Below are 27,639 nucleotides of genomic sequence, written 5' to 3' on the forward strand. Positions count from 1 at the left end.
GAATATCCGAGGAAGGTATCGAGAAATCCCAAATTCAAAATCATTCAGCTCATGATAGCACACCGTGCCTATTTAACCCCTAGTAAACTAACTTGAATGTTTCCAGATACAACATATGTTTGTCCTTGTTGTCACACTTCAAATGCACATTTGTTACATATGTCATGGGACTGCCCACGATTGACACACTCCTGGACAACAGTGCACCAAATATTACACACTGTAGCCCCGGGAGAGAGGGAACAGGGGGGGGACCAACTAGAATGTTGTATATTAGGACTTATTCCTAGATGCAGAAAGGCGGCCCTACAAATTGATTTGCAAATCTGGCATTAATGTTATCTAAACGCACCGTTACAATGAGATGGAACGCCGTAAAAGCACCCTCTGTGCTAGAATGGTACAATGAGGCGGTTAGGTGGGGCAAAGCAGAAAGTATGGAGTTGAAATGAGAGGAACATAAGGGACTTCGAAAGAAACCTATATCATTGGACTGGAATATGTTGTTTGCAGAATTCATAACCACAGATATGCAGGCTTTATGGGAAGGGTATTATACTTTATTTAGCACAACAGCTCGGATGTGTCAGAAGAAGGGATCAGGATGTCATATTACTGTAAGATAGTATAGGAAATATTGGCTGGATTTATGTTGAGAATTGCAATCGAGATGTACCAATTTGCTGACTGACATTAAAGTTTGTGAAGGAAGAACTGAGTCTGTGGGGGGACGGGAGGGGGTGGGATATGTGCAGTTTGTTAATTAGTTGTGGGTGTGTGGGAGGGCGGAGCAGGTTATTATCACGATGGCAATATACTGCAGGTATGGAAATGCCACATACCTTGTGGAATCTACATGATAACAAAATGTACATGCAAAACTCAATTGGCAATGTGCATGATATACCGTTTCTCCTTGTAATGTTATACATTTGTTCTCGGCCTTGACTAACAAGCATATATGTGCTATGATGTGCAACAGTGATTAAGAAGATTGTGTTATTAAGAAAATCAATAAACTATGTTTAAAAAAAAACAGAATTGTATTCTTACTCAGAAAACACATGTGACTTTTCAAAATATCTAAAGCTGGAATATATACAATTTTCTGAAAGTTGCTTTGATTATAGTGACTCCCAGCCTGTGATAAGGAAGAAGGGTGCAGCTGGGGAATAAGTAGTACCACTGGCCCCGCCCCAGCTGTCCAATCCTTAAAAATACCTTTCCACAGGTTCTTTGAGATAGGCAGGAAGTCCGTATTAATTGTCTGTTTCCGCCTATCCATTGGTATACAATTCAAAGGACTGTGTTGTTTTTATGGAATGTTTTGTATGTTTCAATATGTATTGTATATAGTAACGTGGCTCTTGGTGTTTTGAATTTTGAGCATCCATTGTGATTTATTTTGTCATTTGAATTAATTTGTCACTTGGATATATTGTGCACACCGATGTCTGTTTGTTGATTCAACTGCTTGACAAAAGTGCCTTTCTTGTCGTATAAGAAATCAATGAAACCAATACCAAAAAAGGAAAATAAATAATCTTTAAATAAATTGTGGCCCACGTAGCATTGATAAGCTGGGTGGGGCTCAAATTGGTCACAAAGCGAACCGGACCAGCAACTTTGTTCTGTTTAGCGATTGTTGAGGTCCAGGCTGGTCAGGGATAGGACCCAAAACCTCCTTTTGTTGACTGCTGTTGATTATAGTGATGACAGTATCTTCTCCAACAGTGATTTCAATCCAGATCCAATGGTGTTCTTTTAGGCAGAGAACAAAGAAGAAGAAGATGATGCAAAAGATAGAACCAGCCTTCAAGTGAAATTCAAACAGTCAGCAAAACAAATTCAATTGAGAATGTCAAAAGGGGTAGTATGAACATGATTGATTGATTGCATTCAAGTTTTCTCATCAAACATTTGCCACACTAGATATGGAAGACTTTACACTAACATTCCATACGATACTGCGATGGAGGCACCTGCATAATATTTAGAAAAATGATGAAACTCACATGCTGTTACAAATGATTGTATTCTGAAAATGAGACAAACTATGTTGAACCAGGAATCAAAAATAAATAAGACCCGAGGTAGATAGAATTAGCTGGTCTCATGGTAGACTCGAAATGATTAAATTCAAAGGACCAGGGCCCTCGCCCACCTAGATATCAAATGCCTCACCATAGACCCACTCCTCACATTGGTGGTAATCCATCAATGTGTGCTCCTAAAGTGGGAGAAGAGGCAAGGTCATGAGAATCAAAACCAGCCCAGTAAGTCTGTCGAATGAGTGGGACCCTATGAACACTTGTGGGTGCGTTATCTGATAACAGTTAAAATACCTCCTAAAGGTTAAATACATTTATTATGGTCCTTAAGGGGTAGGAGTAAAAGGGTATGGGTAATATTTTTTAGCCTTAGAACTGACGTTTGCGTTCCATTGATTACCCTCAAATTCAACATTTGAGCTTTCTTCAGAATCAACCTTCTCAAACAGTGGCACTCTGGTCGGTGTATCAAAAATCCTATAAAAAAGAATTGTATTTAGAATGTTGGCATTCATATGTTTAATATAATCTTCCAGTACTCTTTAGACCCTGGTTGGATATTAAGGGCCTGATTTAGAAAGGTAAACTTAAACTCTTGAGCATATTCTTTGCTATTTACAGGCTATGTTTTTAATTCTGCTAATATTAAGTTTACGACTGCGTAAACTCTGCATTCAAAGTGAAGAATTCTGTGCATATAAAGATAGGACGGGCAAACATTTTTATGTGCAAAGTCCCCACCACTGGTGTGGAGTCTCCTCAGTTGCAAAATTACTATAAATAAAAAAATGTAACTTGTAGTTTGTTAATGCCAAAAAATAGTAAACTTACACAAATGTGTAACTTTATCTTCGGGGCTCATGCTCCAAATGTTTTTTTCACTTTTAATATTAAAAAGTGTGCCTCCCAGTTCTCTGGTCATTCATGATCTAAGGTGCATTTATACAATTTATTGATGGGATTATTTCACAAGTGAGGTCATAAGTAGTGTGTGGTGGGGTCACAAGACACCTTTCTACTGTTTGATCATCTCTAATTGTTTATACTAGAATACAGGCATCAAATTACTTCTTAGAAATTTGAAGATACAGCCTTGTCTACAAAGGAACCCCTGAGGTTTCTACTGCATCAACTTCAGGCAAACTTTGCCCAACAATCCTCTTGAAAATTTTATTTCAAGATTGTTGTAATAAGGCTATTTTCTTGTATATCTACTTTAGGAGCACCCTGTAGCCCCAAATGGACATGGGTATAAGCCATTTTACAGCAGCCGAGTCCAATTAGATATCCTTAGATTATAATTTCATTCAATACCATACAGTATATCATCACATGAATCAAGTGAAAAGAAGGATTATGTCAAAAAGTATATTTATTTGAAAATATCTTTGTTAAGTAAAAATGTGAAGCTGCATAAAGGACCCAAGAAAAAACTGTAATGGGTACTTACTGTATCAGGTGAATTTGTGGTCCACGATACATGCTTTTGGATAGAGAGCAGTGTTTCAAATGGGCAAAGTTATTTTAATGATTAAATTCCAGCATGTTTATTTAGAGTGAATCAATAATTGTCTTTGCAGCTGAGTGACTATTAGCCTTGTTTAGATCCAAGACAATTTGACAGGTCATAATTAGGACAAAGCAAAGAATAACTAACCACAATAGATAAAACTGCATGGAATGAAAAATTAACTTAGATTATTCTTTAGAAAGAAAACAAATTATACAAATACATAAGTTCACATCCAACCAATATTTGTGATTTCATATGATAAGAAAAGCTGTAAGTAAGAAGAAACAGACATGTAATTAGTCACATAAAATTTAAAGAAGTTAAAAAACGTGTGAGGGTGCAAACTCCATGTCATGCATAGGAATAAATCTCACATTTATATTTTAGCAACTGCTGAAATCTGAAATTTGATTTAAAACATAACATTTAATCATTTGAAAAAAACAGGATACAAAAAGGGTGAAAAAGTCCTATGATCCTCAAAAGCAGTTAGAAGCCATGATGTGGAGAATTATCATCCACAGAGATACATGTGGAACTACTAGGAGTCATCAAAAGAGGCCAACGTGAGGCAGTGGACTCAAGGAAGAGAGTCAAGTGGAAAGGCCCACGCATTCCTGCTATTGACGGTAGCCCCAATGTCAACCAAATTGTAAAGGTAATAAGGGACAGACCTCTTAAACCCAAATGCAAGTTGCCACAGGCATCCGGAACCAGTAGGCCCAATGGATGGAAACAAAGCAGTCATTATGTAGGTACCATGATGACGTGATGATGGTAGAGCATCAAAGGGCTAAATAGAGTTTGTTCTGAACTGAGGGAAAGTCAGACTTTGCATGAATGGGATGTTACAAATGACACAATATAGGTGGAAGGGAAGAAAAGTGTTTTAAAGCTAGACCAATCGTGCCTGGTTCTTCAGAGAAAAGGAGGGTGTGTCAATTCTAGAGCCCTTGTATTTCAAGTATGTCACCAGAGAAATAATGATAAGCCATCACAAAATAATATGCCCTGAAAAAAAATGCATTAAAAACCTGAATGAAACAAGGATACATAAGCTTTGATGAATGACCAGTAGTTCAGGTATTAAGAGTGACCTACCAGGGATCACAGCACAGCTACAAATTACTTTTGGTCTCAGGTCAGGCATTGCGCCACTGTTAGACTCTTCATACTTTAGCTCCAGGGAAAAGGTCAGCCTGCCTTGGCTTGAAAGTACCACAGTTGCATAGCCACACAATGGACAAGTGTCTCAATGCTATTGCTTCAAATACAGGGTCATAGCCTGCTTGCGTGCATATTGTGCAAAGGCTACACACTCTAATTCCATTCAGGCATACTTGTGCACATGCCTCAGGCTTACCACAGTCCATTCTCCATTGGTGAAGGCTGTTAGGACACACATGGGAGGGTGCCATGGCCTGTGATGGCAGGAATCAACCTGGGAACACTGTGGGCAAGTGCCATTGACCCGCATCAGTCAGGTTTTGCTGGGGTAACTGATCAGTTAAATGTCTTACTCTGGGGTGACAGGCTCTGAGATCAGAGCACACACGTTAATGTCTTATGGATTGATCCTCTGCTCCGAGAAAACCACTCTTGTGCACACCAGCCGTCAGCTCCTCTTGCAATGTTGGCTTGTTCCATTCCGCCTCTCCGACAGGATGAAGGTCTTTCTTCAGATCTGTATGTCTGAAACCAGCCCTGGTTGCACACTGGTCCTCTGGATACCCTATTGAGCACCCCCTCCTCGGTCTCATATGGCTGTCTCACCTGGTATAATCAACCATGACAGCAAAGGGCATGGCCCTGTATGCTGGCTTTATAGACTTTCAACCCACTCTTGATAGTGCCTCAAGATCAAGGCGTTGGTCAAAACTGAATGCCTTGGTAATTCCATGTAATTACATTTATTAAAAGCCAGCATTGCACTTTATACAGACAAAAGGGTAAAAATAAAAATCAGTGCCGGATGGGTCATCACAGCAAAAATTATGACTGACAAAGGCTGAAAACAAGGATGCATATTGGCACCTCCATTGTTTAACTTGTACCTGACTGACCTACTGACCCACCTAAAGATGGTCGAGGCCTTTCCACAAAAAATAGCAGGCTCCAAAATACAATACGCAGACTGTACTGTGCTCCTCAACTTGGCCCCTATTGGTCTGCAGCGACTCCTCCATGCACTAGCAGTCTAATGTCAAAGTAACAGCCTGATAATCGTAATAAAGACAAAAGTCCTGATATTTTCATCTAAATTGAAAAAAAGCAGGACCAGGGCCATTGAGGAGACTCCTATTGAAGTCGGGATGCATATAAATATCTGTGAGTATGGCTGGACATAGGGGTTGCATCTCATCTCACATTCATACGAGGCAGGTAGTTGGTAACTCACTGGAATGCACCTTCAACAAATTACAGAAGTCACAGTTGAATCCTGACTTAAGGCCACTACTAAAAGAGATGGGCTGCAAATTATATACAACAAAAAACCCCACAGCACAATCACCTTTAGAGGAAGAATAGCAAACTGGCTTGGCATGGCCCAGTCCATGCGCTATAGAAGAGTTCAACTGTACAGCATATGCCCAAATACGAGAGGAGTTCTGCATGCTCTTGCAGCACTGGGCCCTCAAAGGCAAATTCCTAAAATAATGCAGAAAAGCCAAAGTAGCAAAACAAAACCCGACTGTCACAAGTATTTCCACTTTGCACAGGATACGCTAGAGGTTGGAGAGATTTGGTCTATTGGTCTCTCAGTGCCAACAATCTCTAGACTAATAACCAAGCAGGCAAAATAAATCTCCAGGGAACAGTGTGTCCTGACCATTATGAAATTGGTACATGTTATCTGGGAATACACACTGTATGATCCAGGGGCTCCGTTGAATTATCTTTCTCTACATTTTTTGTCTTAAAATAGGAGCTAATGAAACTGCGATTTGGCTTAATTCCACAAAAAATCTATTGGTATGGTAGGAGACCCCTTGATGAGCATGAAAAATGGTGTTGTTTCTGAGGAAAGCAGTAAGGATCATTCACTTATATCTTGGTCCATCTGAGGATACTTTGGCGGTCTACAATATGAAGTGCACTAAACATTAACCCTTTCGCTGCTAGACGTTCTCACCCTCATTTCTAAGCCTTTTTTTTAGCTATCTGGGGTAGTTTGCACTTTGGCCCCTGTAACGTTTTGTCCATATAAGTTACCCACCCCAAATTTGAGTCCTTTTCCTCCAACATCCTGTGGATTTTATAGATACCCAGGGTTGGTGGATATTCCTAAATGGGACCAAGGAAATCAGCCAAAATACAGCAACATGTCGTTTTTTCGAGGAAAAATGGGGGGAAAATGCTGCAGAAGAAAGTGTGAGTTATTTCTTTGCAAATGGTATCAACAAAGGGTTTGTGGTGCTGACAACCCAAACATGGGTCTCTTGCTCACTTTTCTGCTGGATTCAAGCTAGCCTGGCTGATTAGGGGTGTGATCCCTAAACCGGTCCCAGGATACTTGCTTACGGTCCAGGGAAGACTTGGCTTGGCAGTTTGGGCTGCACTGTTCCCTTGAGCACAGGGTCAAGACTGATTTGCAAAAAGCTGGGTCTGAACTAGGGTGGCAAATGGAGCTAAAGAACGATTTTGGATTCAACCCAGATCTGTGACTGGGGGGAGTGTCTGAAAAGTGTCAGTGCTCCATCCATCATGTCCTGGTGTTTGCTTTGTTTGCCCTTAGTAGGCAGGGTATGCCCAGACGTTGTTCCCTTGCTCACTTTGCCACTGGATTCAAGCTAGCCTGGCTGATGAGGGGTGTTACCACGAAGCCAGTCCCAGGATGCTTTTTTCTAGTCCAGGGAAGACCTGGCTTGGCAGTTCATGCTAGACTGTTCCCATGAGGCACAGGGTCAAAACTGATTTGCATATAGCTGGGTCCGAACTGTGGTGGCAAAGCGAGCTAAAGAACGATGATGGATTCAACTCACGTCTGTGACTGGGGGTGAGTAGCTGAAAAGTTTCAGTGCTCCGTCCATCATCTCCTTGTGTTTGCTGAAATCACTATCATCCCAACTTTCAGGGACAGGCAGATTGTTGTCAAAAAACTAAATTGTTCAACACAGTTTTGGCGTTTTACTGGGATGTATTTTATTTTTACTAGTTTTTGTGTTTTTAATCTCCTTCCAGTTAGTGGCAGGAATGGATGTAAAAGCAATAGTAGATTTCGGACAGCTATAAATTTAAGAAAAGTAGACAAAATTCAGAATTCAGCAAGAGGGCATCTGTGTAGATCCTTCAAGATTTTCTTGTTGAAACTAATAGTTGAATTAAAAAATAAATTTAAATTAAGTTGAGAAAAACAGCTGTTTATCCCACAGAGAAATGTGTGGTAAATTTGATTTTCTTGTAGTTACATTTGAGGTTTGCAGGGGATTCTGGATAGGAAAATGTTGGTGGATCCATGCATGTCACACCTTCTGGGACCCCCCTGGGTGTCTAGTTTTTAGAAATGTCTGGGTTTGGTAGGTTTCACTAAATGACCCCGAAGCCCAGGATAAAAAATGCAGTTGCTGCTGCAGGCACTAGGCATATTCAAACAAGTGAGGTACCACTTTTATCGAGAGACCTGGAATGATGGTGGGTGGTAAGAAATGTGTGGCAACAGGGTGATGCTACATTTTTTCCACACAGCAAAGTGAGGAAAATTTGATTTTATTAGCAACATTAGAGGTCTGGAGGTGATTTTGGGTAGGGAAATAATGGGAGATCCATGCAAGCCACACCTCAATGGACTCCCCTAGGTGTCCACTTTTCAGAAAGGTTTGGATTGGTTGGTTTCCCTAGATGGCCGCTGAGCCTAGGACCCGAAATGCAGGTGACCCCCTTGAAAAACTAGGTTGTTTTGCGATCGATAGGTGGGCACCTGGGTTTTTGGTCCAGGGCTTGCATACATCTAGAGGATATAAGCAGGTTCTAAGAAACCCAGACAATTCTGAAAACTAGACACCCATGGGAGTTTTAACCCCAAATTGTTCTTCTCAGAATTTGCTGCAATCCTCAAAATTAGTTTGAAAGTCACATTTTCTTTTAATATCTATGTTGGAAAGTTGTGGGATCATCGCACAGCACGCATTTTATACCAAAAAGGGTTTCCCTCAGTGTCCTGATAACAATGATACCTTACTTGTGTGATTTGACCAGAGGCCTATGACATGGAAGGGCAAAAAATGTGTAGAGAATGAAGGGGGCCCAAACCGGGTCCAAAACTGCAGTTTTTTTAATACCTTTTTAGGCTGACACTACTTTGGGCCCCCACACAAGTGAAGTATAATTTTTCTTGGAAGACCAAGGGGAACGCGGCCTGGTCGGGAATGTGTGCCTGCGCAGTGAGCGTACAACTTACCCACACAGAAATGTGAGGAAAATGTGACTGTGTACGTACATTTGAGGGTTGGGGGATTCTGAGTAGGAAAAAGCTGGGGGATCCATGAAGGCCACACAACCAGCCAGTTCACATGCAAAACAATCTACACACACCACCAGCAAAGCGCCATCCATGCACACCACCAGCCAAGCCCCATTCACGCATATCACCAGCCAAACACCATCCATTCATACCGCCAGCCAAGCACCATCCATGTACACCGTCAGCCAAGTGCCATCCATGCACAGTCAGCTAAGCACTATCCACGCACACTGCCAGCCAAGTGTCACCCACACACTCCACAGCCAAGCACCATCCACACACACAGCTAGCCAAGCACCATCTATGCACAGTGTCAGCCAAGCCCCAGTCTATGTATAGCGGTAGCCAAGTGTAGTTTCTGAGTTTTTCTGGACAACATAAACTTTGGGTGAGGTGCTCAGACTGATTCCATGCACCCATGTAGTATATGTTGGCCTACAGACAAGCAGGCAGTAAATGGTTTCTGGCAACCACTGTACTTCACAACCCATCACAACCCATCACAACCCAGCGCAGCTGGGAGGCGGGAGTGGGGAAACCATCAGGGGAAGGGGGCTGCGGGGACAGCAGCGGCGTCAAACAGGCAGGGAACAGAGGGAAAAGAGAAATAGAGAAAAATAGAGAAAAAGGAACAAAAAGGGCACAGTAAGGCAGACAGACCAAAAAAAGACAAAAACAGGAAAAACTACAGGAAAAAGGCACAAACACTAGACTGGCAACAGCGGGCCAGCAGAAGAGCAGGGCTCTCCCACTGGACCAGAAGGGATGAGGCGCAGGCAGGAGACTGCGGGTGGAAGAGGGCCTCGAACCCCTACTTACCTATTATCAGCAGTGCCCAGGGTGGTGGCACTTCACCACAGAGCTGCAGGGAGGAGAGAGTAGGTAACTGACCAGGAGGTCAGAGATCTTGCTCAGTCTCCTGTGGACTGGCTGCTATTAAATAGAGAGGGAAGTGCAACTGGGAGACGGGAGCGGGAAAACCGGCAGGGGACAGGGGTCATGGGGGCAGCAGCGGTGGGAAACAGACAGGGAACAGAGGGAAAAGAGAAATAGGGAAAAAGGCACAAAAATGACACAGAAATGCAGACAGACAGATAAACAGACAATAACAGGCAAAACAACATGAAAAAGGCACAATCACAACACATGGAGCAGATGGCCATCAGAAGTGCAGGGCTCTCCCACTGACCATCAGGGGTGTGGTGCAGGCAGGACCCTGCGGGTAGAGAAGGGCCTCAAACCCCTACTTACCTATTATCAGCAGTGCCAAGGGCAGTAGCATTTTACCCCGGAGCTACAGAAGGGAGAAAGCAGGTAACTGACCAGGAGGTCAGAGTTCTTGCTCAATCTTTTTTGCAGCGACCGCCATTAAATAAGGAGGGAGGTGCAGCTTGGTGGTGAGAGTGGGATATCTGACGGGGTGAGCCGCGGGGCAGCAGCGGCTGGAAACAGGCAGGGAACAGAGGAAAAAGACAAATAGAGAAAAAGACACAAACACAAGACGGGCTGCACAGGGCCATCAGAAGAGCAGGGCTCTCCCACGCGACCACCAGGGATGAGGCGCAGGCAGGAGGCCTACGGGTGGAGGAGGGCCTCCTTGATGCCAGTAAAAGACCCCTCACTTAAGATAAATTGTACCCCCTATCGATTTGTGACTTTACCCCACAACTACATTTTCATTTGGTAATAGCTAACAGGCATCACGCAAAGACAAAGCACATTTATGAGCACTAGGTTCTTTCCCTTTCCATTTTCAGCATCATAGGAAGATTATGTGTGATAAAATTTCTACTTCTTGATTCTATGACATCATTTAGCAATTGTATTTTAACCAGGACTCTGCTAAAAGGTACTGTTCATGGATAAGCTATACTCTTGACTTGACCTCCAGTCAGGGTTTGTCTTCGCAATTTCACTTCACTCCGGGCTATCAAGCAGTACTGTTGATGCTTATGGGGCCAGCCCTGTAACCTATCCAGGGTAAAAATTGCACTTTAGACTTCTCAGGCACCGTAGTATCCGTACATTATAGTCATGTATTTTAATAAGGCATAGTGACCTTTTTAACCATATTCTATAGCTTTTAGTGATTTTTGATTTGCTCAAGTTTTATTACCCCACAGGCCTGTTATATTGTTAGTATGTGACATAAATGGACCTGCATCTCTTATGTGTAATGATTTTAAATAATCACACAATAAGGAATGTACTTACTCACTCCAATTCAATGTCCAGGTCCCTTCCACGCAGTTATGAAGATTTCAGCAATGTACTCCCAATAACTAGGAAAGTAATCTCACCTCCATAAACAGGTAAGATGTTTCTGACTTGGAGCCCACAGGCTTTTTTCAATTCGGTTCACTCAGACACACATGATGCATGTATCACACAGGCTACATGTATACCTACTCAATCAATAAATCATGGGTTTGTCGAGTGCAGCTACTCACTGAAAGGGGGTCAAGGTGCCGGGAGGAGGTGAGGAGCACAGGTCCAGGATGTTCAAGGAGATCCATCAAAGATCCAAGTCTTGAGGTCCTTTGTGATCTTGGAGAGTGTAGGCGTTTGTCTGAGGTGGAGCAGGAGGGTGTTCTATGCGATGGCGTTGAGGAGGGAGATGGACCAACATCCTTTTCTGGTCTTCTTGATGCGAGGCACTGTAGGAAGGGGTGCGTAGAATGTGGGGCGGTTGTTCAGGTATGCAGGTCCGGTGTTGTGGAGGGCTTTGTGGGCATGGGTAAGAAACTTGAAGGTGATTCTCTTCTCTATGGGGAGCCAATATAGTGTACAACTGTGTTGGATGATGTGGTAGTGACGTGGTAGGTTGAGGACTAGTCTGGCGGAGGTGTTTTAGACATTCTGGAGTAGGCGGGTGAGGTGCTTGTTGAATCCGGCATGGAGAGCATTGCCGTAGTCAAGTCTGCTTCTGATGAGGGTGTGGGTAAAGGTCTTTCTGTGTTCAATGGGGGTTCATTTGAAGATCTTTCGTAGGAGTCGGAGGGTGTGGAAACAGGTTGAGACAGCATTGATTTGGTGGTCCATTTTGAGTTCGGAGACCAGGATGGTTCCAAGGTTGTGTGCATGGTCCACGGGGTAGGCAGGTTCCTGAGGGAGGGGGGCCACCAGGTGTTGTTCAATGGCATCAGGGTGTGGGTTCATGATGAGTACCTCGGTTTTGTCTGTGTTGAGTTGTAGGCACTTCTCCTTATCCACTTGGTGACTGCGTGCATGCCTTCTTGAAAATTATGTTTAGATACATTGGGTTCGTTGGAAAGGGAGATGATGAGGTGGTTGTTGTCTGCATAGGAAACAATGTTGAGTCCTTGGGATCTGAGGATGGGGCAAGCGGGCCATGTAGATGTTGAACAGGGTGGTGTTGATGGAGGATCTTGTGGAACTCTGCAGGTAAAGGGTGGGAGTCTGACCCACTGCGTTCTACCTGAGAGGAATTAGTGTATCCAGTGGAGGGCCTTCACCCGGATCCCTTTGTCGCGGAGTCTGCATGATAAGGTGCAATGAGAAACTATGTCAAAGGCTGCAGAGAGGTCCAGGAGGATGAGGGCCACAGTCTCCTCTCTGTCGAGGAGGGAGAACATGTTGTCTGTTGTGACGAGGAGGGCAGATTCAGTTCTGTGGTTTTTCCTGAAGCCAGATTGGGACTTGTTGAGCATGTTGTATTCTTCAATGAAGGAGGCAAGCTGGCTGTTGATGGCTTTTTCAGTTACTTTTGCCAGATATGGGGATAAACAGATTGGTCTGAACTTTTTGAGGTAGGTGAGGGTCTGCCGAGGGTTTTGTCAGGACAGGGTTGATCTCAGCGTTTTTCCAGTCATCGGGGAAGGAGGCGCTCTTGAGGGAGCAGTTTATGGATCGGCAAAGCTCGGGCGATGGTGCTGACGGCACCATGGTTTATATGATGGGGCAGCAGTCCATGGGGGCCCAGGAGGGGATTGACTTCATTTCTTCAGGGTATCTTTGGTGGTAAGAGTGGTCCAGTGGTCAAGTGTTGGGTATATGGTGTTGGGAGTGGGAGGTATATATTCTGCATGTTGGTTTTCGTTGTCAAAGTTGTCGTGGATAGTCTTGATTTTGTGGTGGAAAAAGGAGTTGAGTTTGTTCCAGAGGTCCTGGGAGGGGGGATGTTTGTAGCCTCACTGTTGGGTTGGGCTAATCCTTTGATAATGCTGAAAGCTCCTTGCTATTGCGACCGCTGAGCCTTCTCCAAGGCGAGGTCGGCCCCACTCCGCTGCTCCTGCCTGCCGCCTGCCTGAGCCTCGCTGCTGACTGCTGACTGCTGCCTGCCTGAGCCTTGCTCCACCGCCTCGCTGCTGCCTTTTGCATTTTCCCCCCTCCTGCTGCCCCGCTGATGCCTACTTCGTTCTTCCCCTCTGCTGCCACTTCGTTTTCTTTTCTCCCTTCCTGCTTGCCCTGTGTACCCCTTACCCCCCTCTGCTGTACTCCCACTTCCTTGGGTCTCCTCCGCCGGACGACCCAGCCGCCGCAGAGCCGACCTGTGAGCCCCTTCCCGCCACAGATCTCCGCCGCCCCATCCCCCCCCTGCCCATTGGCCACCCCGCTCCCGCCACCCAGCTGACCCGCCCTCCCGGCTCCTCTCTTATGATGCCCCCAGAGCGACCGCGCAGCGGACGCGCGCAGCGGGAGCACCGATTGAGCGCCGAAGGTGCGCCAAAGGTAAGCCCGTCTCTACGCACTCAACGCCGGTCGAACCCCGGGCTGCTATCGAGCCACCCCGAGACGCACCCACGGACCCTTCTGCTGCCACTCCTGCAAATTCACCTGCATCCGGAACTGCACTACACCAGCACCGACCAAGCCGAACACCAGCAGCAACCACCTCAAGTGAATCCTGCTCAACACCCGGTCCATCCACAGACACTCCGTCGAGCTCTGGAACCTGCTCGACACCACAGCCCCAGACGTCGCCTTCCTCACGGAAACCTGGATGAACGCCTCCTCAGCGCCCGACATCGCCATCGCCATCCCGGACGGCTACAAGATCATCCGGAGGGACCACGTCAACCAGACAGGAGGAGGCATCACCATCATCCACAGGAACACCATCCGCATCTCGACCAACACCGACGACACCCTCGCACCCACCGAACACCTGCACTTCCAGATCCACATCAACCCCAAGACCACCCTCAGAGGCACCCTCATCTACAGACCCCCAGGACCACGCACACAATTCAGCGAAGACATCACTGACTTCATCAGCCCGCACGCCCTCCTCTCCGCTGACTACATACTCCTCGGGGACCTCAACTTCCACCTGGAGAACAACAACGACCGCAACCCCACCACCCTGCTGGACAACCTCGCCAACCTCGGTCTCAAGCAGCTGGTGACCACCCCCACCCACTACGCTGGACACACACTCGACCCTGTGTTCTCATCCAGCAAGGACATCACCTTCAGCCACGCCACCGGACTCCACTGGACGGACCACAGCTGCGTCCACTTCAGCTTCAGAAGGACCACGATCCACCACCACCAGCAACAGGTTGCACGCAGAGGCTGGAACAAGATCACAGCCGACCAGCTCGCGACCTCCCTGAGCATGAACCCTCCCACCAGCGCAACTAACCCAAGCCAGGCGGCCACCAACCTCACGAAGTGGATCAGCAACTGCGCAGACAACCTCGCCCCTCTGAAGACCCCGCCTAGCAGACCCGGCAGCAAGAAAGCCCCATGGTTCACCAACAAACTCAAGAGCTCCAAGAAGAACTGCCGAGCACTCGAGAAAGCCTGGCGCAGAGACCCAACACCGAACAACATGACTGCCCTCAAGCTCGCCACCCGAAAACACCACCAACTGATCCACGCCACCAAGAAAACTGCATTCAAGGAACGACTGGACAACAACGCACACAACAGCAAGGAACTCTTCAACATCGTTAAAGAGCTCTCCAACCCCAACGCCGGAAACAACAACATCACCCCCTCGCAAGACCTCTGCAACTCCCTCGCCTTCTACTTCCACAACAAGATCGCGGGCATACAGAACAGCTTCAGCACTCAATCGACGCACGCCACAACTGAACCACCGCCCCCCACCACCACCCTCCGCGCCTGGACCCCGATCAGCACCGAAGACACCATCCGCACGATGAACTCCATCCACTCCGGATCTCCGACCGACCCCTGCCCTCACCACGTCTTCAACAAGGCCGACGCTGTCATCGCACCCCACCTGCGGGACATCATCAACACCTCCTTCGACACCGCTACCTTCCCGGAGAGATGGAAGCACGCCAAACTCAGCGCTCTACTAAAGAAGCCATCAGCCGACCCTACCGACCTCAAGAACTACCGCCCCATCTCGCTGCTCCCGTTTCCTGCAAAAGTCATCGAGAAGACCGTCAACAAGCAGCTGGCCGCCTTCATCGAGACGAACGGATCCCTCGACCTCTCGCAGTCTGGCTTCCGGGCCAACCACAGCACCGAGAACGCCCTGATCGCATCCACCGATGACATCCGAGCCCTGCTCGACAATGGAGAAACAGCGGCCCTCATCCTCCTAGACCTCTCCGCGGCCTTCGACACTGTCTGCCACCGTACCCTAGTGCGGCGCCTCAGCAACGTCGGAATCCAGGAGAAGGCCCTTGATTGGATCATCTCCTTCCTCGCCGGAAGGACACAGAGAGTCCGCCTCCCCCGGTTCAGATCAGAAGCCACCGAAGTCATCTGTGGCGTTCCTCAAGGCTCCTCGCTCAGCCCAACCCTCTTCAACGTCTACATGAGCCCCCTCGCAGCCATCGCACGCCAACACAACCTCAACATCATCTCCTACGCCGACGACACCCAGCTGATCCTCTCCCTCACCAACGACCCCCCCACCGCCAGAGCCAACGAACATGAAGGGATGACAGACGTAGCCAAGTGGATGATGAACAGCCGCCTGAAACCGAATAGGGACAAGACGGAAGTCCTCATCCTGGGATCCTCACCCTCCGCCTGGGACGACTCCTGGTGGCCCCCCGCCCTGGGCAGCGCACCCAAACCAACAGACCACGCACGCAACCTGGGCTTCATCCTGGACTCCTCCCTCTCCATGACCAGACAAGTCAACGCCGTCTCCTCGTCGTGCTTCAACGCCCGGCGCATGCTACGTAAGATCTTCTGGTGGATCCCCACCGAGACCAGGAAGACGGTCACCCAGGCCCTCGTCACCAGTCGTCTGGACTACGGCAACTCCCTCTACGCCGGAACCACCGCCAAACTCCAGAAGAGACTCCAGCGGATTCAGAACCCCTCAGCACGACTCATCCTGGACATCCCCCGACGCAGCCACATCTCCGGACACCTGAGAGATCTGCACTGGCTCCCGGTCAACAAGAGAATCACCTTCCGTCTCCTCACCCACGCACACAAGGCCCTACACAACCAAGGCCCAGGATACCTCAACAGCCGCCTCAACTTCTACGCTCCCACACGCCAGCTACGATCGACCGGCCACGCCCTCGCCTCCGTCCCCCGCATCCGAAGAGCCACCACAGGAGGAAGGTCCTTCTCCTAACTGGCCGCCAAGACTTGGAACTCCCTCCCGACCCACCTCCGCCTGACCCAGGACCACCTTGCCTTCAGGAAGCCGCTCAAGACCTGGCTGTTCGAGCAGTAGCAGACCCCCCTTCCCCTAGCGCCTTGAGACCCTCCGGGTGAGTAGTGCGCTATATAAATGCTTGATTGATTGATTGATTGATTGTGTGTGTGGGTGGAGGTTCTGCCCTGGAGTGCTTTCGTCCTTGTGTTTCTGATGAGCTGTTGTGTCGTTCCTAGGACCCCCCAGGACCTGCACATTTTGGATGACCTACATTGGGGGCTTGGTGTGCAGACAGATTCTGGATAGCCTCACAGGATGAGTCAGCTGGTTGATCAGCTGGCTCTACAGTGCCACTATCACCACCTGTTTTCTACAGCGGTTTGTGTAGTTTCTGGAAACAACTGAACATGACTTCTCTTATTCCTCAGGTATCGTGGAAACAAAACGGTATCTTTCATACAGTCACTCATGCTTGTTTTTTCTCAGAATACACATAGAATGATAATTGGAATGATTTCAATAATTATTTATTGGTCAAGCGTCAGTTTAGGGTGAAACATATTAGCTGCAACAATCAAAAGACAAGAGCAGACAAATATAATCGCTAGTACTAACAACCATTTACAATGCAACGGTCTCGCCTTTGCAAACGTTAGAGCTATTGGCATTGTAAATGACAAACGCTTTATATATGTGTTGGTTTTGAAAACAGATAAATAAATAGCATTGTCATTTACAATGCCAATAGCTTAATCTCTCGCAAATGCGAGACCTATTGCATTTGCACCCACACACACACAGAGCCACACACAGAGCCACACACACCCACACACACAGACAGAGCCACACACACAGACAGAGCCTCACACACACACACAGAGCCACACACACAGACAGAGCCACACACACAGACAGAGCCACACACACACAGAGCCACACACACAGACAGAGCCACATACACACACACCAAGCATTTACAATGCAATAGGTCTCGCATTTGCGAGAATTTAAGCTATTGCCATTGTAAATAACAATGCCTTTTATTTATCTATTTAGAAAAACAACACATAAATAAAAGGCATTGTCATTTACAAAGCAAATAGGTAAAACTCTCGCAAATGACCCAAAGGTACGTGTTTGGAGATGTGTGCAGAAGATACTACAAGTGAAAGAAGCATTGAAAACACGCATGGGATGTGACCGAGGAGGCGGTCGAATAGGGAGTTGCATAGAGGGACGCATCAGGGACTATAACAAGCAATTAGACCAAATTCTAAGAGTGTGTGTTTGTTTAAGTACATTTTGGGGTCTGAGTGACAAGACATTGAAATGTTAAAGACTAGCCATTTTAAAGTCATGTGCTGGTAAAAAACAATTTAACAATGGGTTCACTGGAACGAACCACTATGTGCTTTGTTTTTGCACAATGTCCCATCTGCTTCAATTTCGTGGGTATGGCCTCTGTGGCCAGGCAGTGTCAGGTTTGTAGGTATGTACAAGCTGGCAGCACAGTGCCACGTTAGAGAGAGTAACGAGGTGCAACTGCCGTGTCAGGTCCATGAGTATGACGGTAGTAGCTTCCAGGGCTAGGTCTGTTTGTCTGCACATCGTGGCTCCACAACATTAATTCTACAGTGCCATGTTTGTATGTATGCACAAGGTGGCCCTACAGTGTGATGGTTGCGAAGATGCACAAGGTGACACAGTTGTCATGTTGGTAGTAGGCTATGGCTCCATATTGCCAGGTCTATAGTTCTGCAGTTAGAGGCTTTGATGTTGCTGGCTTTTTATATGTTGTCCAGCATTAAATAATGACCCTGAGCCAGCTTGCAAATGCTTGTTATACTAGTGGCAAACCTATAGGCAACTGGAAAGTAAATCTCAAAACAATACTTTGTGTAGGTGTGCACCCCCTTTGGGAACCACACAGGCACAAAGGGTTGATAAATCTGTTCTTTATTGTTCCCTTGCTTACAGATTATGTGTCATATAAAATACACTTTCATACCTCTCGAAAGAGAAGTTTGGCTTAGGTGTCATTGCCAAGTGCACTGCTCGCCACGTTCCACCCTCGGTGCTCCGGATGGACTAGGACACGGCCATTGCCTCGCGGAGGTCAGAGGTCGCCCACGGAAGTCATGGGGACCGCTCACGCGCTCCAGCCTTTTACCACAAAAGTTACAAGCCTTTGGTAACCAGCTCAAGAATTACTAATATTTTCTAATTGTACCTGTAGCCCCTCGCCTATCACACAAGTTCTATGATAGCTCTTTGTCGCACATTTTTTTACAGCATTCGGAGCGAATATTGTTAGAAATGCGGACATTCAGCTGCAGAGCCGGGTTACTGTTCCCACCCCGTGCATATTTTGCTTTAAATATAATCCTTGGCCAATGACACTGTACATATATAGTAAATATGAATAGTATTGTCCCAGAGCCAATTGCCTAGGAAACATTTTAGTCAAGTAGGTATTTATGGTATTTAAAGAAGCGAGCAGGGAGGGAAACTGACACTGTCTATATCCTTTTCACGACTTTGGCACTTTTTTCACAAAAGGTGTAGGTATCTACCTATATGTCTATTTCTTTCTGTCTAGATTCACTTGCATGATAGTTATAATATTCTTTAGAGGTTTATTTTTTCCTTCTTTTTGGGATTGAAAGAATCTTTCGAGAGCATGGCTTGTATACTATTGAACGTCTTTTCCTGTGGGTTTATTCACCTTTACCTCATCTTTCCCTCCTCTCTTCCTTTGAAACTCCGAATAATGGATTCTGGAATTTATTTAGTCTTGCTATATAATAATTGAGTATATATTTCATTTATCTCTAGCCCTGATGAAGTCTTTTGGCTGTAAAGCCTCACGAAACACGTGTGTTATAAATATTGAGGAATTCGCTATTTGGAATTTAATTTATCTGGTTATCTAATTTGAAAATAAAAACGATTGCCCTAACGAAGTCTTTTGGCTGTAAAGCCAGATGAAACACGTGTTGGCAAGATCTGTTGGCTACTTGTATTTTGAAGAAATCTTTGGTGATTTGTACCCAGTGACTGAATGGAATTAAGAATTTATTGGATCAAATAAAGAAGATACAGAAAATTGCATCAATTTGAAAGAGCTATCATTGATTGGACATTTTATATTTCTAGAGTTGCTCAGGTTGAGAAATTGTGTTGAAATTTGTTGGCAGAGGTTCCTCTGCCTATTGTTACAACCCATGGCAGGAGTTGTTTCTCCACCTTAGAGCATGTACTAGGTGTACATATAAAGAAAAGATATTGATGTACACTATTTAGCGCATTGTTCCCTACTGCCAATTTTTGTATATCACTTTCTTAAAGCACACTTTCATTCCTTGAATACCATTGCTCCATGCACGTGTTCCATACAGAAGGCATGGCGCCAGTAAGACACCACTTATTCCCTCTCCTGACAGTGGGTAAAAGAAAATACAAATAAAGCCGGATTCGAAGCGAACGCTGGTAAAGCACACTTCTTTTTTTCATTTGCTTGTTAGTAATTAACACAAAGGCCACATTAAAAACGCACTTAGAAGTTTTGCTCTGTGCACGCCTTGCTTATGAAAGCTATGGCACTAGCAAGGCGTGACTTATCTACTTTGCTGTAACTTAGCAATATAAAATAAAGCTGCATTTTAAGCGCAGTTTGTGAAAGGACACTTCCATTTCTTGTATGGTATTACTCTGTGCAGGCCTTGCTATTGAAGCACTTATTTACTCCTTTCCCAATTTCGTATGCAAAAATTTGCCCACATATAGTGACTGAGGACCTTTCTTAAAATGCTGGTTGTGCTGTTTATGCAATGTGTGAGTAGTTTGTGTAAAACTGTAAAATGCGGTTGTGCTCTTTTTCTGCAACATGTATGAGGCAATCTTTACACAGTACGCTAATAAAGCATACTAATTTGCATGTTAAAACTTTTTATTTAGCATTTGTCGCTTTGTTTTGGTGCAGCCAGGAGAATTAAGAGCAATATGGTATTGACAGAGATGAGATGGCCACAAAGGTGGGAAAATTAGAGTGTGGTTATGCTTTTAAGAGAGGTGGGTGGGGTGTTTTAATAGTACACATGGCAAAGAGGAAGTGGATAGAAGAATTGTGTGCAACGCACAAAAAGGGAATTAAAATAATTACTGGACATTGCGTATAACTGGGTAGACTGCGTATGACCAATTGTAGATGCTGCAATGACAGTTACAGATAAAGAAAAGCTGATTAAGCACACTTTTTTATAGCACACTTCCATTCCTTGAATGGCATTGCTCTGTGCGCAAGTATTTTACTGAAGACACGGCGCCAGAAAGACACCACTTATTTCCTCTCCTGACAGTCGGTAAGAGAAAACACCAATAAAGCCGGATTTGCAGTGAAAGCACGCCTTCAAGAGCACGTTCACACGTGTTCACACTTTTGAGTGCAGCCTAATTAACGCGTTTGTAATATAAGTGAAGAATCAATGGCAAAAGGAGCTTTCCAGAATATGGCGCCAGTGAGTCGGCGGCTCATGCTCTCACAACAAAGGCGGAAGCGAAAAAGGCAATTATCTCGGCATTCCGCCAGGCACACCACACGCTGCAGAAAGCACGCCTTCCAGAGCGGGTTCACACTTTTGACTGCAGCCTGATTAACGAGCACCAGCTGTACACAGTTTAGAAGCAAGCGCGTCCACAGACCCCAATCGCCAAATCCCTGCGCGTGCCTTGGTCTGTACTACTTGAGAGGCAAGTGGATAACAATAGATCTCGCTGGTGACAGCGCTTTCGCACTGCATCGCCAGGCGAGACTTAAAAAGTAGATACGGTTCTGCCGTAGTTCTAATTGGATGAATAAAAGCATAATACACTAAACAATAGCATTGGCATACTGCAACTATGCGTAGTCTACCGAAGTGTACCTAAATTAGATATGTAGGTGAATCATGTGTATGTAAATGTCAGGATAGATCCTAATGGAGCCAATAATCTAGAGAGGAAGTGCTAACCCTGATGGTTCTGAATGAAGGACCCCGTCTCTGCATCAAGGATGGCACCCAACAAGGGATGTCAGTTCTCTGCCTGTTGAAGGATCCACCTGCAGAGTCTCCGTTCTGCCTGGAAGGAATTCTCAATTGTGATTCTAAGGGGGAGTGAGAGTCTTTTATACTGAAGTGGTCACTCCAGGGTTTTTTCCAGAATCAATATATTTTTAAAACATTCACTAATCTTTTGCCAATTCTTTTCTAAAAAAAAACACTCATGCACAGCTGGCTGTTGGCCATGGATAAAAAAAGTGGTGAACCTTATACAGAATAAATCTACTGTGCCTGGGAAATGTTTATGTACGTCAAGTATAGGGATTAGGATAGGATACTGAGAGCCTGATTGTCAAAGAGACAGAAGTAAACTACTAAGTAAAAGGTCACCTGTGTTTTGGACTGTTATGTCATGTGCATGGGACAAAATGTATGTAACTGGTATATACATGACGGGACTGTCCTAAAGAACATTACAGAGCTGGTGGTGGGCAGTGGTGGCTGCTTTGAAGCTGTCATGGTCTACTGCTGTTTTGGAGTTTCTCCAGATCTTTTTGAGGCATTTGCAGGTTCAACTAGATTTCCAGAGTTTGGTGAAGAACCAGCTAGCTCTCTTGGCAGGTGTGTTGGTGGTTTCCTTGATAGGACAATGGTGTTGGCTCAGTCGGTGATCCATTTGTGAAGGGTTTGGGCTGTCGTGTTTGAGTCGCGTCCAAGGTGGTTGGAGTGTAGCCGCTGAGGGTGGTGGTGAGCTGGTCGTCGGAGATCTTTTTCTGTACGGGAGGTTTTTTGTTTTGATAGTTGTTTAAAGGTGAAGTGGATGCAGCAATGGTCTGACTTTGGGAGTTGGATTGCAGGTGATGGATTTTCCCACTGCGAAGATAGGGTTGAGAATGTGTCCTGCTGAGTGCGTGGGTTTAGGTGCAATCTGTTTTAGTCCGCTGTTGAGAAGTTTGTCCAGGAAGGAGGAGGAGTTGGGGTCCTGGAGGTTGCTGAGGTGGAAGTTGAGGTCTCCCAGGATGGTGTAGTAGGAGGAGGTGATGGCATGTGGGGTAATGATGTCAGTCGGGGGTCGGGTTGGTCTGTCTGCTCCCAGGACACCCCGGCGCCGCACGGCCACCAGCTGTGTGTGTGCCCCCTCGTGTCACCTTGCTGCTGCTCGCAGCCTTGTTCTGCCGCCTGCCTGCCGTTCTGCCTGCCGCTCTGTCCCCCAGCTATCCCGTCTTGCTGTACGTTATTCTGTAGTTTATTTTGCCTCATTGCGTAGTATTCTTGCCCCATTGTGTATTCTTTGTGAATCTTTACTGGCACCCGCCTCGCCGCCAGCCCCGCTCCCCGCTTCCCGCCGCCGCCGTTCTCGAGGCCACGCCCCCTTTTGCCGCGTCATCCCCGCTCCCGCCTCCCAGCTGATCCTCCCTCCCACTTAGCCATAAATGGCGACCGCGCAGACGCGCAGTGGTCACGCGAGCGGGTGCGCCGTTTGTGCGCCAAAGGCGCGCCAAAGGCACGCCAAAGGCAAGCCCGTCTGCGCCCATCCGCGCCTGGACCGCGCCCAGCGCCAGGACCCCTGGCCCCCACCGATGCAAGACGACCCGACATACCTACGACGCCGCCGCCCTCCACACACTCAATGCCGGCCGGAACCCCGCCTGCTGCCGGGCCGCCCCGAAACGCATCCACGGACCCTTCACCTGCAGAACCTGCAAGTTCACCTGCCACCGAACCTGCACCGCACCGGCGAAGCCAAACAACAGCAGCAACCTCAAGTGCATCAGGCTCAACACCCGCTCCGTTCACAGACACGTCGTGGAACTCTGGAACCTGCTCGACACGACATCACCAGACGTCGCCTTCCTCACGGAAACATGGATGAACGCCTCCTCAGCCCCCGGCATCGCCATTGCCATCCCGGACGGGTACAAGATCATCAGGAGGGACCGCGTCAACCAGACTGGAGGAGGCATCGCTATCGTCCACAAGAGCACCATCCGCATCACGACCGACTTCAACGACACCTTCGCCGCCGCCAAGCACCTCCACTTCCAGATTCACACCGACCCAAAGACGACCCTCAGAGGCACCCTCATCTACAGACCCCCGGGACCATGCACACAATTCAGCGAAGACATCACGGACTTCATCAGCCACACGCCCTCCCCTCTGCCGACTACCTCCTCAACTTCCACCTGGAGAACAACAAGGACCGCAACACCGCCGCCTTGCTGGACAACCTCGCCAACCTCGGACTCAAGCAACTGGTCAATACCCCCACCCACTATCTTCTCATCCAGCAAGCACATCACCTTCAGCCACTCCACCGGACTCCACTGGGCCGACCACAGCTGCGTCCACTTCAGCTTCAGAAGGACCACAACCCACCACCACCCGCAACAGGTTCCTCACAGAAGCTGGAGCAAGATCACCGCCGACCAGCTCACCACCTCCCTCAGCCAGAACCCACCCACCAGCACAACCGACCCCAACAAAGCAGCCCTCAACTTCACCCTGTGGCTGACCGCCTGCGCCGACGAACTCACACCACTGAAGAACCCTCCTAGCAGACCCAGAAGCATGAAGGCCTCCTGGTTCACCGTCGAACTCAAGGACTCCAAGAAGACCTGCCGCTCCCTTGAGAAAGCCTGGCTCCTCGACCAGACCACCGACAACATGACCGCCCTCAAACACGCCACCCGCAAGCACCACCAGCTCATCTGCACCACCAAGAAGAAATCACTGAAAGAACGACTGGACAACAACGCCCACGACAGCAAGGAACTCTTCACCATTGTCAAGGAGTTCTCCAACCCCAGCACCGGCAACAACGACATCACTCCCTCACAAGATCTTTGCGACTCCCTCGCCTCGTTCTTCCACCACAAGATTGCCGGCATCCACAACAGTGTTGGCGCACCACCCACGCACCCAACCGTCGAACCAACGCCCCCCACCGCCACACTCCGCACCTGGACCACGGTGACCACCGAAGACACAGCCCGCACGATGAACACCATCCACTCCGGATCTCCGACTGACCCCTGCCCCCACCACATCTTCAACAAGGCCGACTCCACCATCGCACCCCAACTCCGAGACGTCATCAACACCTCCTTCGACACCGCCACCTTCCCGGAGAGCTGGAAGCATGCCGAGCTCAGCGCCCTACTGAATAAACCAACAGCGGACCCCACCGACCTCAAAAACTTCCGTCCCATCTCGCTCCTTCCTTTTCCTGCTAAAGTCATCGAGAAGATCGTCAACAGACAGCTTGCCGCCTTCCTCGAGACGAACGGATCCCTCGACCCCTCGCAGTCCGGTTTCAGAGCCAACCACAGCACCGAGACCGCCCTCATCGCAGCAACCGAAGACATCCGAGCCCTGCTCGACAACGGGGAAACAGCGGCACTCATCCTCCTGGACCTCTCCGCAGCGTTCGATACTGTCTGCCACTGCACCCTAATACAACGCCTCAGCAACATCGGCATCCAAGAGAAGGCACTGGAGTGGATCGTCTCGTTCCTCGCTGGAAGAACACAGATAGTCCGCCTCCCCCCGTTTCAATCAGAGGCCACCGAAGTCATCTGCGGCGTTCCGCAAGGATCATCACTCAGCCCACCCTCTTCAACGTCTACATGAGACCTCTTGCCGCCATCCCACGCCAACACAACCTCAACATCATCTCCTACGCCGACAACACCCAGCTGATCCTCTCCCTCACCAAACCCCGACACCGCCAGAACCAGCCTACACGGAGGTATGAAAGACGTCGCCGAGTGGATGAAGAACAGCCACCTGAAACTGAACTCAGACAAGACGGAAGTCCTCATCCTGGGACCATCGCCCTCCGCCTGGGACGACTCCTGGTGGCCCCCAGCCCTGGGCACCGCTCCCGAGCCAACAGACCACGCACGCAACCTGGGCTTCATCCTGGACTCCTCCCTCTCGATGACCAGACAAGTCAACGCCGTCTCCTCATCATGCTTTCACACCCTACGCATGCTACGCAAGATCTTCCAATGGATCCCAACCGAAACCAGGAAGACGGTCACCCATGCCCTCGTCACCAGCCGATTGGACTACGGAAACACCCTCTACGCCGGAACCACAGCCAAGCTGCAGAAAAGACTCCAACGCATCCAGAACGCCTCCGCCCGACTCATCCTGAACATCCCCCGACGCAGCCACATCTCCGGCCACCTGAGGGACCTGCACTGGCTCCCCGTCAACAAGAGGATCACGTTCAGGCTCCTCACCCACGCACACAAGTCTCTACACGACCTGGGCCCCAAGTACCTCAAAGACCGCCTGACCTGCTACACGCCCACCCGCCAGCTACGGTCTACTAGCCTCGCCCTCGCCGCCGTACCACGCATCCGAAGAACCACCGCCGGAGGCAGATCCTTCTCCTACCTGGCGGCAAAGACATGGAACTCCCTCCCCATCCACCTTCGGCTGACCCAGGACCACCTCGCCTTCAGGAGACAACTCAAGACCTGGCTGTTCGAGCAGTAGCGGACCCCCTCCCCAAGCGCCTTGAGACCCTTCCGGGTGAGTAGCGCGCTATACAAATGTTATGATTGATTGATTGATTGATGAAATGTAGGTGTTCCATCAGTTTGTGGGCTCATCAGTATGGGTGCTCGGTCAGAAGTTGAATTTTTGGATAATGGCAATGCCTCCTGCAGGGCTGTTGGGGCAGCCCTTACGGGTAATCTTTTATCCTTCAGGGATGTTGATTGTGATGTCTGGCCGTCAGGGAGTGTGTGTTCAGGTTTCTGTGAGCAGTGAGATGTCGGGGTGGTGCTGTCGAGGAGGTCCCAGATTTTTATGGAGTGTCTTTGGAGGGAGAGAGCATTGAGGAGGATTCATTGCAGGATTTTGGGTGTCGTGACAGGAGGGATGTGGTGGGTCCTGGGTCTTGGCGGATGCGAATGAGTAGCAGCAGTGGAGGCAGGTGAAGAGTCCGTGGGTGTCGATTAGTGAAGATGCTTGCAGTTGTTGTTCAGGACTTTGTTGAGTGTGTGGAGGGGAGAGGAGTTGTAGCACTGCCGGATCAGAGATCTAGGGTTCCTGGCACTTGTCGTTGTCGGGGCACATACGGGCGTAGACAGGCTTTGCTTTGGTGCACTAGCGGTGCAGCTGCACAGCAGCTGCCATTAAGTAGAGGGAGGGGAGGGAGAGCAGCTGGGAGGTGGGAGCAGGAACGCATAGCAGGGAGTGGCCACAGGGGCAGCAGTGGCGGGAAGGAGGGGAAGGAATAAGAGCAGAAAGAGGAAAAGTGAAAGAGTGAAAAAGGAAGAAGTGAAAAAAAAAGGCAGAACAGAAAGGCAGAGGCAAAAAGCAGAGCCAGAATCACGTAACAGCAAAAGAATGTTACAGAAAAAGAACATCACATAAAAAAGACAGAAACACAGAAAAAGACAGAAACAGCTAGCAGAGTGGCCCAGGAGATCTCTTTCAGTGGACCACCAGGGATGGGCGCAGACAGGAGCCTGCGGGTAGAGGTGGCTCTCAAACAACATAGGAACGAGCTGCACGAGGTGAGAGCAGTTTCCTGACCAGGAGGTCAGAGGACTTGCTCACCCAGTCGCACACCAGCCGCCATTAAGTAGGGGTCAGGGGGAGGGAGAACGTAAACATATGAACACATGCACTGAAATGTTAGTGGAAGGATTAGGATCTAGCTTGTAACAGACAAATTTTACAGGCATGGGCAAAAGGTCATCAAACCCATAACACAGATAAAGGGGTCTGGTTATGACTAGACGATCACTGAAACACTGCATCCTGACCATCCCTACTTTCATGCTATTAGATAAGGCTGAGATGGTAGTCCACTGTCATTCATCCATCCAGGTCTAGGATTAGTCCAGGGCCACAATCACATCAAGTTACAGGGCTAGGTTTTCACGGACACAGTAGATTAGTGATGCTTTGGTAAAATAGACCAGAAACTAGGATACCAGGTAGTTGCAATTGTGTAGTCCAGGCAGGGAACATTGCTGGCCATCATG

General features: G+C 47.9%; 1 protein-coding gene across 1 annotated transcript in view; it reads right to left on the reverse strand.

Moving 5' to 3' along the window:
• LOC144767613 (putative methyltransferase DDB_G0268948) overlaps positions 1 to 27,639 on the reverse strand; it is a 293,468-nt gene that overhangs the window by 262,146 nt on the left and 3,683 nt on the right. The gene's annotated exons all lie outside the window — the stretch shown is intronic.

This window comes from Lissotriton helveticus, chromosome 7 (genome assembly GCF_964261635.1).
Source record: "Lissotriton helveticus chromosome 7, aLisHel1.1, whole genome shotgun sequence".
Lineage (NCBI taxonomy): Eukaryota > Metazoa > Chordata > Amphibia > Caudata > Salamandridae > Lissotriton > Lissotriton helveticus.